This window comes from Lichenostomus cassidix, chromosome W (assembly GCF_008360975.1).
Source record: "Lichenostomus cassidix isolate B80296 chromosome W, HeHo_3.0, whole genome shotgun sequence".
NCBI lineage: Eukaryota > Metazoa > Chordata > Aves > Passeriformes > Meliphagidae > Lichenostomus > Lichenostomus cassidix.
The window spans coordinates 1,424,653-1,437,855 of record NC_139510.1 but is presented as its reverse complement, the minus strand read 5'-3'; the positions used below and the strand labels follow the sequence as shown (position 1 = coordinate 1,437,855).

Below are 13,203 nucleotides of genomic sequence, written 5' to 3'. Positions count from 1 at the left end.
GCCTTGCATTCCTATGGGTTGCAAGTGGCTCCGGAGAAAGTTCAACAACAGCCTCCTTGGAAATATTTAGGAGTCAAAATTTTGGATCGAACCATACAGCATCAAGAGGTGCAGTTCTCAGATGCTATTAAGACTCTGAATGATGCCCAAAAATTGCTAGGCATCATCAATTGGTTACGTCCGTATCTGGGGCTAACCAATGCACAACTTTTTTAATATTTTAAAGGGGGACTCTGATCTAAACTCATCTTGGCAATTGACTCCTGAGGCGCGACGGGTGCTGAATGAAGTGCAACAAGCTGTTTCTGCTCATCCGGTTTATTGAGTAGATCCCCCTACTGATATCACTGTTTTCATTACTGCTCCAGACCTCCATCCTACAGGTATCATTGGCCAGTGGAACAAACAATGGGATGATCCTTTGCATATCCTGGAATGGGTCTTTTTGCCCCATCAGCCAAAAAAGACAGCACCCACATTGTTCGAGTTGATAGCTTGCCTGATAACTAAATGCCCCTATTGGTGTTTACAATTGATGGCAGCAGATCCTGCAATGATTGTTGTTCCTGTATCACAGGGCAGCTTTGAATGGAGCCTTGCTAATAGCTCTCCTTTGCAAAGTGCACTGCAAAGTTTCTCAGGGCAGATTGCTTATCATCTGCCCAGTCACAAATTGCTGCAGCTGGCAAATTCAGTCAGTCTTATGTCGCAGCCAAAGAACAGTCAGGCGCCAGTTCATGGACCCACTGTCTTCACGGACGGATCTGGGAAAACAGGAAAGGCCATTGTTTCCTGGAAGGAAGGATCTGAGTGGCAAGTGCTGAAAGGCCACGAGACAGGCTCTGCTCGGTTGAATTGAAGGCAGTTGCCATGGCTTTTCAGCGGTTCTCTCAGGTGCCTTTGAATTTGGTCACTGATTCTGCTTATGTAGCAGGCATAACCAAACGTTTGGATTGTTCACTTTTAAAAGAAGTCAATAATGCGACTCTGTTTTCGCTATTGCGAACCCTGTGGAAGGCGATTCAGGCTCGAGTGCATCCATATTATATTTTCCACATTCAAAGCCACACCAAATTACCAGGTTTTATAACAGAAGGCAATGTCAGGGCTGACATGTTAGCCAACCCTGCATGGGTGGCACCTCAGCCCGACAAAATTGCACAAGCCAAGTCATCTCACAATTTCTTTCATCAGAGTGCACATACCCTGCAGAAGCAGTTTCAATTGGTGCCAACTGAGGCTCATGACATTGTCAGTGCTTGTGCTGACTGCCACGGACTCGCTGCACCTCTGCCACTGGGGGTAAACCCCAGAGGTCTAAAGGCCTTGCAGCTGTGGCAGACGGATGTGACACACATCCCTGAATTTGGCCGAGTCAAGTATGTGCATGTGTCTATTGACACTTTCTCCTCAGCTATGTGGGCAACTGCTCATACTGGAGGAAAAAGTCGTGATGCCATTGCCCATTGGAAATTAGCCTTCTTGGTCCTGGGTGTGCCAGCCACTGTGAAAACCGATAATGGTCCTGCCTACGCCTCACAGAAGACGCAGCAGTTTTTACACCTATGGGGTGTAGACCACACATTCGGTATTCCGCATTCTCCTACTGGCCAAGCCATTGTGGAACGCGCTTACAGTACTTTGAAGCGTGTCTTGGAAAGGCAAAGAGGGGGAATGCATGGGGAAACACCACAGAGTCGATTGGAAAAAGCTTTGTACACAATCAATCACCTTACAGTGACACCGAATTCGAATAATCCTGTGATTTTGAACCATTTTCTCTCATTGCAGACATCAGGCGAGTTGCGCTTGCCCCGGGTGAAGGTATGGGTACAGAACCTACTTACTAACACCTGGGAAGGCCCACATGAGCTTATTGCTTGGGGTCGTGGGTATGCTTGCGTTTCCACAGATACTGGGGTACGATGGCTGCCTGCAAAATGCATCCGCCCTGATCTGCGGCTCCCGAGACAGAACCAGCAACCTCAAAATGACAACCAGAATGCCGAACACCAACCAACTGATCCTTCTGATGATGACCAAGAAGCCGGTCCATCCACAAGCAGAGACTGAAACTTATTTATGGAGTCAGAGAGCAAGGACTTTGAAAGCATGTTTTGTTGAATTACAGATTTATATGTAGATTTAGTTTTATATATACTCTATCTAGGGTATTGCAAGGGACCTCTTTGACCATCTTGATCAGCATCTGTTTTGGGCTCTGTTCAGTGGTTGGCCACCTCTGGACAGACCCCTTCTTGAGTTTTGACTAGGCTCTGTTTGGTAACTGGCCATTACCAAACAGATCCTTCATGCTGATCCACTGGGGCTCACAAGCAATGCCTTCTGTTTTTAAACAAAAAGGGGGAGCTGTGGCTAGCACAGGTTTTTCCCATGAGAACATTCTTTTGTGTTTTGTAAACAAAGATAAAGTTGGATGTTGTTGTTACAGTGTCTCGAGATTTGGACAGTTCAGGCCTGGCCAATCAGGCCTGGGGGGAGGTTTCTGGCTGGCCAATCTGGGTGACCTCTGAAAAGTCTATATATATGTTGGATTCAAAATAATAAAGCGCCTTTTTTATGCCACGCTGAGAATCCGGGGGTTTTCCTTCTCTGCTAGCGGCTCAACAGCGACATCTCCTGGGTGTGCCAGCCACTGTGAAAACCGATAATGGTCCTGCCTACGCCTTGCAGTTCTTACCCCTATGGGGTGTAGACCATAAATTCCGTATTCCGCATTCTCCTACTGGCCAAGCCATTGTTGAATGCGCTCATGGTACTCTGAAGCGTGTCTTGGAAAGGCAAAGAGGGGGAATGCATGGGGAAACACCACAGAGGCCATTGGAAAAAGCTTTGTATACAATCAATCACCTTACAGTGACACCGAATTCAAATAATCCTGTGATTTTGAACCATTTTCTCTCATTGCAGTAGTCAGGCGAGTTGCGTTTGCCCCGGGCGAAGGTCTGGGTACGGAACCTACTTACTAACACCTGGGAAGGCCTGCATGAGCTTATTGCTTGGGGTCGTGGGTATGCTTGCATTTCCACAGATACTGGGGTACGATGGTGTCTTGGATTGATGTTATGATAATCCTTTATCCCCTATCGTTGGCTTATATGCCCAAGAAAAAAATGTGTAAAAAAAAATGTGTGGTCCTGTCTCTTTAACTACACCCAGCCGCAGAGAGAAACGCGGGTTGTTTTGAAAACGTTTTCCCCAAGCCCCACTCCGGGGGAGGATTCGTCGCTCGGCAGAGACTGTGTGCTGGACGGCAGTCGGAGTGAGCTCTGTTCCCGTTCTTTTTTTTTCATTTTTTCTTTTTCCTCGTTTGGACCCCTTCTCTTCGATCTGCTTTGTCACCCGAAGACCCAGGAGGGCCAGAGGACAGCAGGGCTCTCCAGGAAGCACCACCCGGCCCCGGGGGCAATGAGGAGGAGAGGGGCTGCGTCTGAGGAAAACTACTTTTTAATCAGGTTGAATAACTCCTTTTCACCTTGGTTTTCCCCTTCCCCTGTGCCTTGCAGGGCACTCTGCGTGGTTTTGTTAAATAAATAGTTTTTTCTTCACTTCCATCTAAGAGGTTCTGTTGTGGGTGGGGGAGGGGGTGTCGGGGGCCCTTCGCTCTCAGAGGAGAGAGAGTTTTATCATTAACCCGGGACAGATGGCTGCCTGCAAAATGCATTTGTCCTGACCTGCAGCTCCAGAAACAGAACCAGCAACCTCAAAATGACAACCAGAATGCAGAACACCAACCAAGTAATCCTTCTGATGATGACCAAGATACCGACCATCAGGCATGCGGTCCTTCCACAAGCAGAGACTGAAATTTAAGTTTTATGGAGTCAGAAAGCAAGGACTTTGAAAACATGTTTTAACTGAATTATAGATTTGTATGTAGAATTATGTTTTATAGATGTTCTATGCAGGGTATTGCTGAGAGTCTCTCTGTTTACCTTAAATCAGCATCTGTTTTGGGCTCTGTTCGTTGGCTGGCCACTGCCGGACAGACCCCTTCTCGAGTTTTAGCTAGGCTCTGTTTGGTAACTGGCCACTACCAAGCAGATCCTTCATGCTGATTCACAGAGGTTCACAAGCAATGCCTTCTGTTCTTAAATAAAAAGGGGGAGCTGTGGCAAAACAGATTCTTTCCCATGGGAACTTTTCTTCTTCTTATGTTTTATAAATAAAGATAAAGCTTTAGTGTTATTGAAATGGTCTTTTGGAAGATAGGCGGTTCAAGCCTGGCCAATTGGCCTAGGGGGAGGTTTTGAACTGGCCCAATCCGAACGACCTGTGAAAGTCTATATAAGATGTTAAAACAAATAATAAATTCAGAATTTTGTTCACCCAAGAAACTCTCTCGACTCTTCACTCCGCTAGCGGTCCAACAGCGACAATGAATGTCTTGCAATAGCTTCCCTTCTTCAGAGGGGGCTTCCCAGGATTCTAGGTCGTTTGCTAGTTGATCCTCGAATAGGGTGGGACTCTTCTTGAATCCTTGAGGCAACACTGTCCAAGTGAGCTGAGTTTTGCTCCTGCTTTTGGGATTTTTCCCTTCGAACGTGAATATTTTCTGTCTGGCTTCATGGAGAGGGAGGCAAAAGAAGGCATCTTTCAAATCTAAAACAGTTAACCAGGTTAGTTCAGGTGTTAGTTCAGTTAGTAGTGTGTAGGGGTTTGACACCACAGGATAGAGGTATTTTGTTTACTGCCCTTAAATCTTGTACTACCCGATATGACCCATCAGGTTTGCAGACTGGTAAAATGGGGGTGTTAAAATCAGATTTGCACTCTCTCAATAGTCCTAGCTGTAAAAAGTTTTCAATCACTGGGCTAATTCCTTCCTTGTCTTCTTTCTTAAGGGGGTATTGTTTAACTTTGGTTGTTTTCCTTTTTTGAACTTAATTTGTATTGGGGGTGCATTTTTAGCTCTTCCAGGTACATTTGTTGCCCATACCCCAGGGAATACTTGATTCATAATTTCTTCACTAATTTCTCCCTCAGCCTCTGTGGTTGTTAGCATTAAACTTAGTACTTCAACATATTGTTGATCATTTACCTCCAGAGTAATTTCCCCATCATTGAATGAAATGGTTGCTTGTAACTGTTCTAACAGATCTCTGCCCAAAAGGGCTTTTGGAGATCTGGGCATGTACAAAAACTTGTGAATACCCCATTGCTTTCTCAGTTTGTACTTTAGAAGTTTGCAAAAATATGCTTTCTCAGATTGGCCAGTTGCCTCTTGAACCATAATATAATCATCCCCCACCGGCATTAAAGCTTTATTTAAAACCGAATATGTTGCCCCTATGTCTGCCAAAAATTCTATTTTTTTCTTTTTCCCCCAGCTTCATTACAACCAGTGGATCCGCTAGGGTGGAGTCCTCCAGTCTTCTTCAGTCTTCTTTCACGTGTGTGATGACCCCTTCTCAGCCTCGCCTTCTTTGCGGATTGTTCTGCTTTCTTTTTAAAAAACAACATTAACTATAATAGTGTGTTATATTCTAAAAATCCATGTGGAGGCCATCTAATTCTGTCATCTAGCTTGTACAAAGGCCACTACTGAGTAAAAAATTTAATAAGAGTTCTTTTATCTTCTATACCTCTGCTTCCTGCAATTTTCTTCCAATGTGCTAAAACACAGCCGAGTGGAGTTGTTTTAGGAACTTTTTTGCTTTGCCCAGTTCCCATCTTATCTACTTTCTTCTCTTGGATTAATCTCTTTTCTAGGCAAACCTCTTTTCACACTGACTTAGTGTTTTGGTTTTTTTTTCAATTTTCCTCTTGCACTAACCAGGTTTCAGGAACTAAATGACTCTTTCCACACACTAAAGCAATAACAACTGCTTCTGACCACTCTGTCACAATAGTAAGCGCGTCTCTTTCGTTAAGGTTTTTATTTCAGCTATTCTATATTGAGCTTGAATTTCAGAATATTCACAGGCTGGACACCACTTTGATCTCAAATGAAAAACGCAATACCACTTTTTGTGACATGCAGCACACTCACACAATGCCCAAACCTTACAGTAATTATTTGTACATTCAGGACAAAAAGGTATTTTTGGCATCAAAGAGGCATCTCATTTATTTCACTCAAAGTCAAGCTGCTATGAGAGAAAGAAAAAAGGTCAAGTTAGAGGGAGAAGAGGAAAAATAAAAAGCAACCACCCTTTGTATGCTCCTATTTTTCCACTAAATAAATTAACTCAATATTCTCAATATTTTTCTAAAATTACACCGCTAACAAAGGACTTGGTGTTTTTGTCCACACGAAACTTTTATAATTGTTATAAATATATCCTAATATAGTTGGCTCTTTGCAGATATCCATTGTGTGTATGGTTTTATTCTTTTTACAGAAGTAGTCTTGTCATAAAGATAGAGGTATATAACCAATGTTTTAATTTCTGTTATGAACTAGATTTCGATATTGTAGTAAAAACTAACAAAAGTAGTTTAAAAAACTTTTCTTTACTAACCACACTACCTGCGTGACTGGATAACACCCATAAAGAAGACCTGCCGCTGATACCTGACTATCAGCCTATAACCAGATGCAAAGACTAAGGACCCAAGCCCAAACTGGGAGGCGATAACCCAGACTGGAAGAAACCACAGCCGAAAAAGCGCATGCTCTAAAAAGGTGGAACCAAGGAGGAGCCATGCAAAATAGTTTTGAGAAAAGTTTGAATATGCATGAAGCTGACGCAATACAAAGAGTATTTAAGGTGACTCTCTCAATGGCAGGTGTGCTTTTTGGCCCCGGGCCAAGCACCCAGTGCTGTTTCTTTGCTTTATTGTTTGGTGTCCCCTATTGTCTTTTATTAAACTTTTTAAATTCTAACAGGAGAGTGAACCGTGTTTTTCACAATTGGGGGCTCGTCCGGGATGAGACCTCACCTCTGACTCTTGCGAAGAGCCGGAGCGGGGGAAGGCAGCCCCCCCCGCGTTTGGCGGACCACTCCCCTCTTCTACAGTGAATCGGTGGTCGCAGGTCGACATCCCGTGGACAAGAAGGGACCCATAAAGCAAAGACAAAGACTCCCTAAAACAGACCGCGGTGGTAAAAAGCCCACAATTCTAAGTGCACGAAGACCCGGACAAGAAAAAGGATTGTAAGTATTGTCAGGGGGGCAGGTTACGGGGGATTGATTGGTGTGTGTGTGAGACGCGAGCTGGCTACCAGACTTGCGAAGTGAATGCGGGGTCTCTGATACTGCGGTTCCGTTGTTTTCGCGAGAAACACGGCCAGGAAAGAGACGAAGCGCAAGGAAAAAGGAGTGAACAATCCCCCGGAGGAAAATTGGGACTGGGTTCCAGGGAGGGGTTAAGACCCCTGGGAAAAGGGAGCAAAAAGTTTTCTAGCGCAATCCACTAGGAAACGGGACTGGGGAACGGGAATAAAGAGTCCCCAATTTCAAAAAAGGTGCCAGATTGAGGGGGGGTAAATTAAAAAAGGGATAATCCTGTAAGACGGGACGTGCAGAATTAAAAAGAATAGGAATAATCCTGTAAGACGGGACGTGTAGAATTAAAAAGGATAGGAATAATCCTATAAGACGGGAAGTGTAGAATTGAAGGTTAAAGGAAATATCCTAAAATTACCACTCCCAAGAGCATCTGGGGTTGGCCAACAATATTTTGAAATTTTCATTACCCCTAAAAGTTAAATACCCATGGGTAAAATATTGTTTGTCTTGTTGTGAGTGAGAATGAGTGAGACAGAAAAATAAAAATAATAAATGAGTGAATGTGAATGAGTGAAAAGTGTATGTTATTAAGAAAAGAGAAGTTTTCTGTACTGTGAGGGGTGGGTGGTGTTTAAGTTATTGAAAAGAGTAAAAGCTAGGAACAAATATATATATAAAAAAGAAGAGAGGCTTGAAAAGATGGGGCAGGAAATAAGCAAGACAAGAAAGAAAAAAAGTAAAAAGGTCCTGACAGATATACCTCAAGATAGCCCCTTGGGAATAAAATTAGCAAACTGGGACAAAAATCCCCACACAAAAGAAAAAGATAAAGTGAAAATGATTCAATATTGTATGATAGAATGGACAAAAGGAAAAATAAGATCAGATCACGTTTATTGGCCCAGATATGGATCATCTGAAGCTTGGATTTGTGAAGCCTTAAAAATATTTGTAAATTCTAAAAACCCAGTTAATTTAGAGGAGCGGGAATATGCTTCTTGCTGGGTTGAAGAACAAGAACCTCTAAAATTATCAGTTTTTAAAGTCTCAGAGGTTCCGGAGACAGATAAAAAGAAAAAAATAGAAAAAAGCTGGGATCCGTTAGAGGTATTCCCGCTGCCTTACCATGTGCCTCTGCCGGCTCCAGCCCCGTTTCCCCCTGCAGCTATAGTCCCACTGGCACCGGCAGTACCAGTACATGTTGAACCCTCTATTCCAAGAAACCCGGATTCTGGCCACGCTGCTACAGACCATGCGGGCTATTTCCCCTCACTGCTTCCTTCTTCCGGTTTACCTAGCACAGAGGGTTTCAACTATATGGCACAAACTTCCGGTTTACCTAGCACAGAGGATTTTAACTCTGTGATACAAACTTCCGGTTTACCTAACCCGGAGGGTTTCAATTCTATGACACACACTTCCGGTTTACCTAACCCGGAGGGTTTCAACTCTATGACACACACTTCCGGTTTACCTAGTACAGAGGGTTTCAACTCTATGATACAAACTTCCGGTCCTCCAACATCGGAAGTTCCGGAAGTAGCACAAAAAACTACTGCTATCCCAAAACAGTTAAAAGAGGGGTATCAAAGGCTCTTATCTTTTGAGAGACAAATACCATCTAGAACCTTGGATAACCTTGAAGGCAGGTCCCCAGAGGGAGGCATTAAAATTTATGGTTGATACAGGGGCAGAAAGAACCTGTGTGGTGAGTGTTCCAAAGGGGTGTAGTATTAGTAACAATACCGTGAAAGTTACAGGTACTAAGGGGGAGGGGTTTAAAGTTCCTGTTATTAAAAATGTAGTAATTGAAGGAGAAACTAGAATAGGGATGGGAGATGTTTTATTAGTCCCTGAAGCAGGTCGCAATTTACTGGGGAGAGATTTACAAGTACAGCTAGGGATAGGGGTTATACCAGAAGAGGGAAGAATGACAGTAAAAGTGTTAAAACTTGAAGAAGAAGATGAAAGAAAGATTAACACAGAAGTCTGGGCTGGGGAAGGAAATAGAGGGAAGTTGGATATAGCCCCCATAAAAGTAACCATTGAGAGAGAAGAATGCCCCATTCGCATAAGGCAATACCCTATACCCTTAGAAGGAAGGGAAAGCCTAAAGCCAGTAATAGAAGATTTGATAGAAGATGGAACGTTAGAACCCTGTATGTCCCCTCACAATACCCCTATTCTCCCAGTAAAAAGGCCTGATGAAACTTACAGATTAGTGCAAGATTTAAGAGAAGTTAGCCAAAGAACTAAGACTCCTTACCCCAATCCCTATACCCTTCTAAGTAAAGCTCCACCTCAACATCAGTGGTTTAGTGAGGTAGATTTCAAAGATGCATTGTGGGCCTGCCTTTTAGCAGAATGCAGTCGAGATATTTTTGCTTTCGAATGGGAAGGTCCTTTTCAGGTGCCACTGACAAATGAAGCAGCCATCCAGACCAGAGAAAGAGAATGGATCCACTCCAGCAGAATCAAAGGACCTGTGGAAGAACCTAAGGAGTGGACTCTAACTTCTAAACCAGGCGATACCAGGTTGACTTTTAAAAGAAGACTTAGTGGTAATGAACTGGAAAGATCCCAAGAATCACAAATAATTGAAAAATAAGATTAAGCTTATATTGGTGTTTTCAAGTGCCATCTGGAAAACAAAAACCTCCAATACCCGCCTTGGAGAGGAATACTTCCACCTCAAACTGGAGGATCAAGATTATTTCAGACAAAGGGTCCTTATGTTTTAGCCTTAGCCTGTGATTTATATTAAAAAAAAAATAGACTGTATCCTAATCTCAAGGAGATATTACAATCTCCTTCAGTGCCATACTACATACCTTGTCTAGTTCATCCCAATACTAGACATAATAGCTGGATTGAATGAAAAGGCATACATTGTGGGAGAAGCTGGTGTTGTAATTCACAAAAACAGTGAGTCGAGAGTGAAATTCACTCCCTATCCAGACAGAACTAGGGTTAACTCAAATGATAACTTTGTTCTGTGAGAGGAAATTACGAGTACCTATTGAATGGGAAGTACCTGAGGAACAATGGGAAACCACAGTTGAAAAGTGTCAAAGGCAATTTGCTTGGAAACTAATAAAGAGGAAATGACACGGAAATAGAGGGCAAGACCGGATTGACCACTGTACTCGCCACCGAGAAGATTATATACCCCTGCTATGGGCAGCAACCCCATAGGCATGGGAGGTGGGGGTATAAGCCACACCGGACCTCTATTATTCCTCCTTGTGTCACTCATTCTTTGCCTTTTCCCTTATGGGATACAAACAAAATCATGTCGCAAATGCTACCGGACACTTTACTGGAAAAGAACCCGAGGTTCCATACTCAGGTTAGCAGCCAATGCTATGATCCATCCAAATTAGGTACTTGCACACATAAAGGGAAAAGATATTAGATTGTGGAAAATTGAGGAACAAGTGGTAGTAGATTAGGAGAAAAATGTCCAAAAGGGGAAGAATGGGTTGACTTCACTTTTGCCAGGTCCAGGATTTGGTAAAGGAACAAATAGTAAACAAAAAAAAAAAAAGGGGAAACCAACCCAGCAATCCCAACCTGTAAAGATATAAAATTAGTAATAGAAGTTCTATAGGGTGGGTCCCAAAAGAACCAATTTCTGTATTAAACTCAGAAAGGAACCAAAGAAAAAAAACTGCAAGTTTAATAATGAAATAAAGCTTTTTCAATGTAATGTCACAGGCAAAAATCCCTATTTTGGAATCCCAGAAATATCCAAATTTTGGGATAATATAAATCAACAGGCTAAGGATTACTGGAAAGCACCAGATGGTCTATTTTGGATATGTGGAAACAGAGCATACCCAAAACTCCCCTCCCGGTAGAAAGGAAGTTGCACTCTGGAGATCATACAACCAGGATTTTTCCTCTTACCAGGACCAGATGGAAATCATTTAGGAGTACCACTTTATGAGGACCTAAAAAAGAAACAAAAGAGAATTGATTGGGGGTTTTCAAAAATAGAGAGAGAAAGAATGGCCCCCTAAACGCATATTGGAAACATATGGGCCAGCTACCTGGGCACAAGATGGGAGTTGGGGCTATCGAACCCTGATTTATATGTTAAATCGAATTATAAGACTTCAAGCTGTTGTAGAGATCATAACCAACAAAACTGCTCGGGCATTGGAATTAATATCGAGTCAACAAAAGCAAACAAGAACCACGGTGTATCAAAATAGGTTGGCTTTAGACTATTTACTAGCCGAAGAAGGGGGAGTTTGTGGAAAATTTAATACATTGGACTGTTGTTTGAAAATTAATGACAATGGAGATGCTGTCTTAGATATAGCCAAAGATATCAGAAAAATAGCCCATGTACCAATCCAAAGATGAGAATCAATGCTAAAAGCTAACTGGTGGAATAATGTATTGGGAATAGAATGGTGGAAAAAAATTGGGCTTTTTCCTTTTATGTGCAACAGCTGGTTTGTTATTTCTTCCTTGTTTGATTCCCTGTTTTATTCGACTAATCACCAGTGTAGTCCAAAGAATGCAAGTAGTAACAATGCCTATAGACTCAGACTTGGCCACATCTAAAACAGCACAAAAAATAATGGTGTTAAAGAAACAAAGAAAAGACCCCTTTGAAGAAGCCAAAGTAATTTGTGAGAAAAACGAGCGAGAAATGGAAATTAGAAACCAAGAATAATTGCTCAAGCCAAATAATTTATAAAAAGTAAAAAAGGGAGGATTGTTATAAATATATCCTAATATAGTTGGCTTTTCGCAGATATCCATTGTGTGTATGGTTTTATTCTTTTTACAGAAGTAGTCTTGTCATAAAGATAGAGGTATATAACCAATGTTTTAATTTCTGTTATGAACTAGATTTCGATATTGTAGTAAAAACTAACAAAAGTAGTTTAAAAAACTTTTCTTTACTAACCACACTACCTGCGTGACTGGATAACACCCATAAAGAAGACCTGCCACTGATACCTGACTATCAGCCTATAACCAGATGCAAAGACTAAGGACCTAAGCCCAAACTGGGAGGCGATAACCCAGACTGGAAGAAACCACAGCCGAAAAAGCGCATGCTCTAAAAAGGCGGAACCAAGGAGGAGCCATGCAAAATAGTTCTTGGAACATGCAAAATAGTTTTGAGAAAAGTTTGAATATGCATGAAGCTGACGCAATACAAAGAGTATTTAAGGTGACTCTCTCAATGGCAGGTGTGCTTTTTGGCCCCGGGCCAAGCACCCAGTGCTGTTTCTTTGCTTTATTGTTTGGTGTCCCCTATTGTCTTTTATTAAACTTTTTAAATTTTAACAGGAGAGTGAACCGTGTTTTTCACATAATGCTCCAACTTTATTTTCTTTACAACTTGCCCAATCGTTCTCTGACAGGTCAGTAAAAAATAATATCTCCTAACTCCGCAAGCCTGCAAACCTGACTCCGTGTTAAAACCCACTAATCATACTGTGTCACAGCTGCTGTACTACATCCACATAAAGCCAAAGGTCCCAGGGCTATGCTCCTTTGATATAGCCACTGGGGAAAAAAAATCCCAGTGTCTTCTAACTGGCTGCGGTATAAAGTTTTCCTTTATTCACTTACCACTACAATTTCAATCAACTGCATACACTCACCCAAAGCTTTATAACAACTTTAAACAATTACACACAACATACCCTTACCCTAACACAACAATAAACACTTATTACGACACAACAAACACTTTTTGCAACCACAACAACAAATTACAACAAAAATTCCAAAAACCCACACTCATAAACCCACACACCAAAGCTAATAATTCACAACCATACTCAAATATTCATTCCAACTTTATTAAACCACTTGCTTCATCACTTCACCAACCAATATCTCACTTGCTTCACAAATGCAAACAATTTACTCTGCATCTCATACACACATACACACACAAACACAACACCAGTGGTAACAACAGTTCAAACTAGTTTCCCTTCAAACTAGTTTCCTTTGGGATTCACTCGATCCACCA

The 13,203-nt window shown here is 42.2% G+C and overlaps 1 long non-coding RNA gene across 1 annotated transcript; it reads left to right on the top strand.

Moving 5' to 3' along the window:
- Window positions 1-6,541: 6,541 nt before the first annotated feature.
- Window positions 6,542-12,506, top strand: LOC146425290 (uncharacterized). The gene is made up of 2 exons (XR_014846473.1): window positions 6,542-7,121; window positions 12,156-12,506. It is a non-coding gene; the product is annotated as an uncharacterized LOC146425290 (long non-coding RNA).
- Window positions 12,507-13,203: the final 697 nt, after the last annotated feature.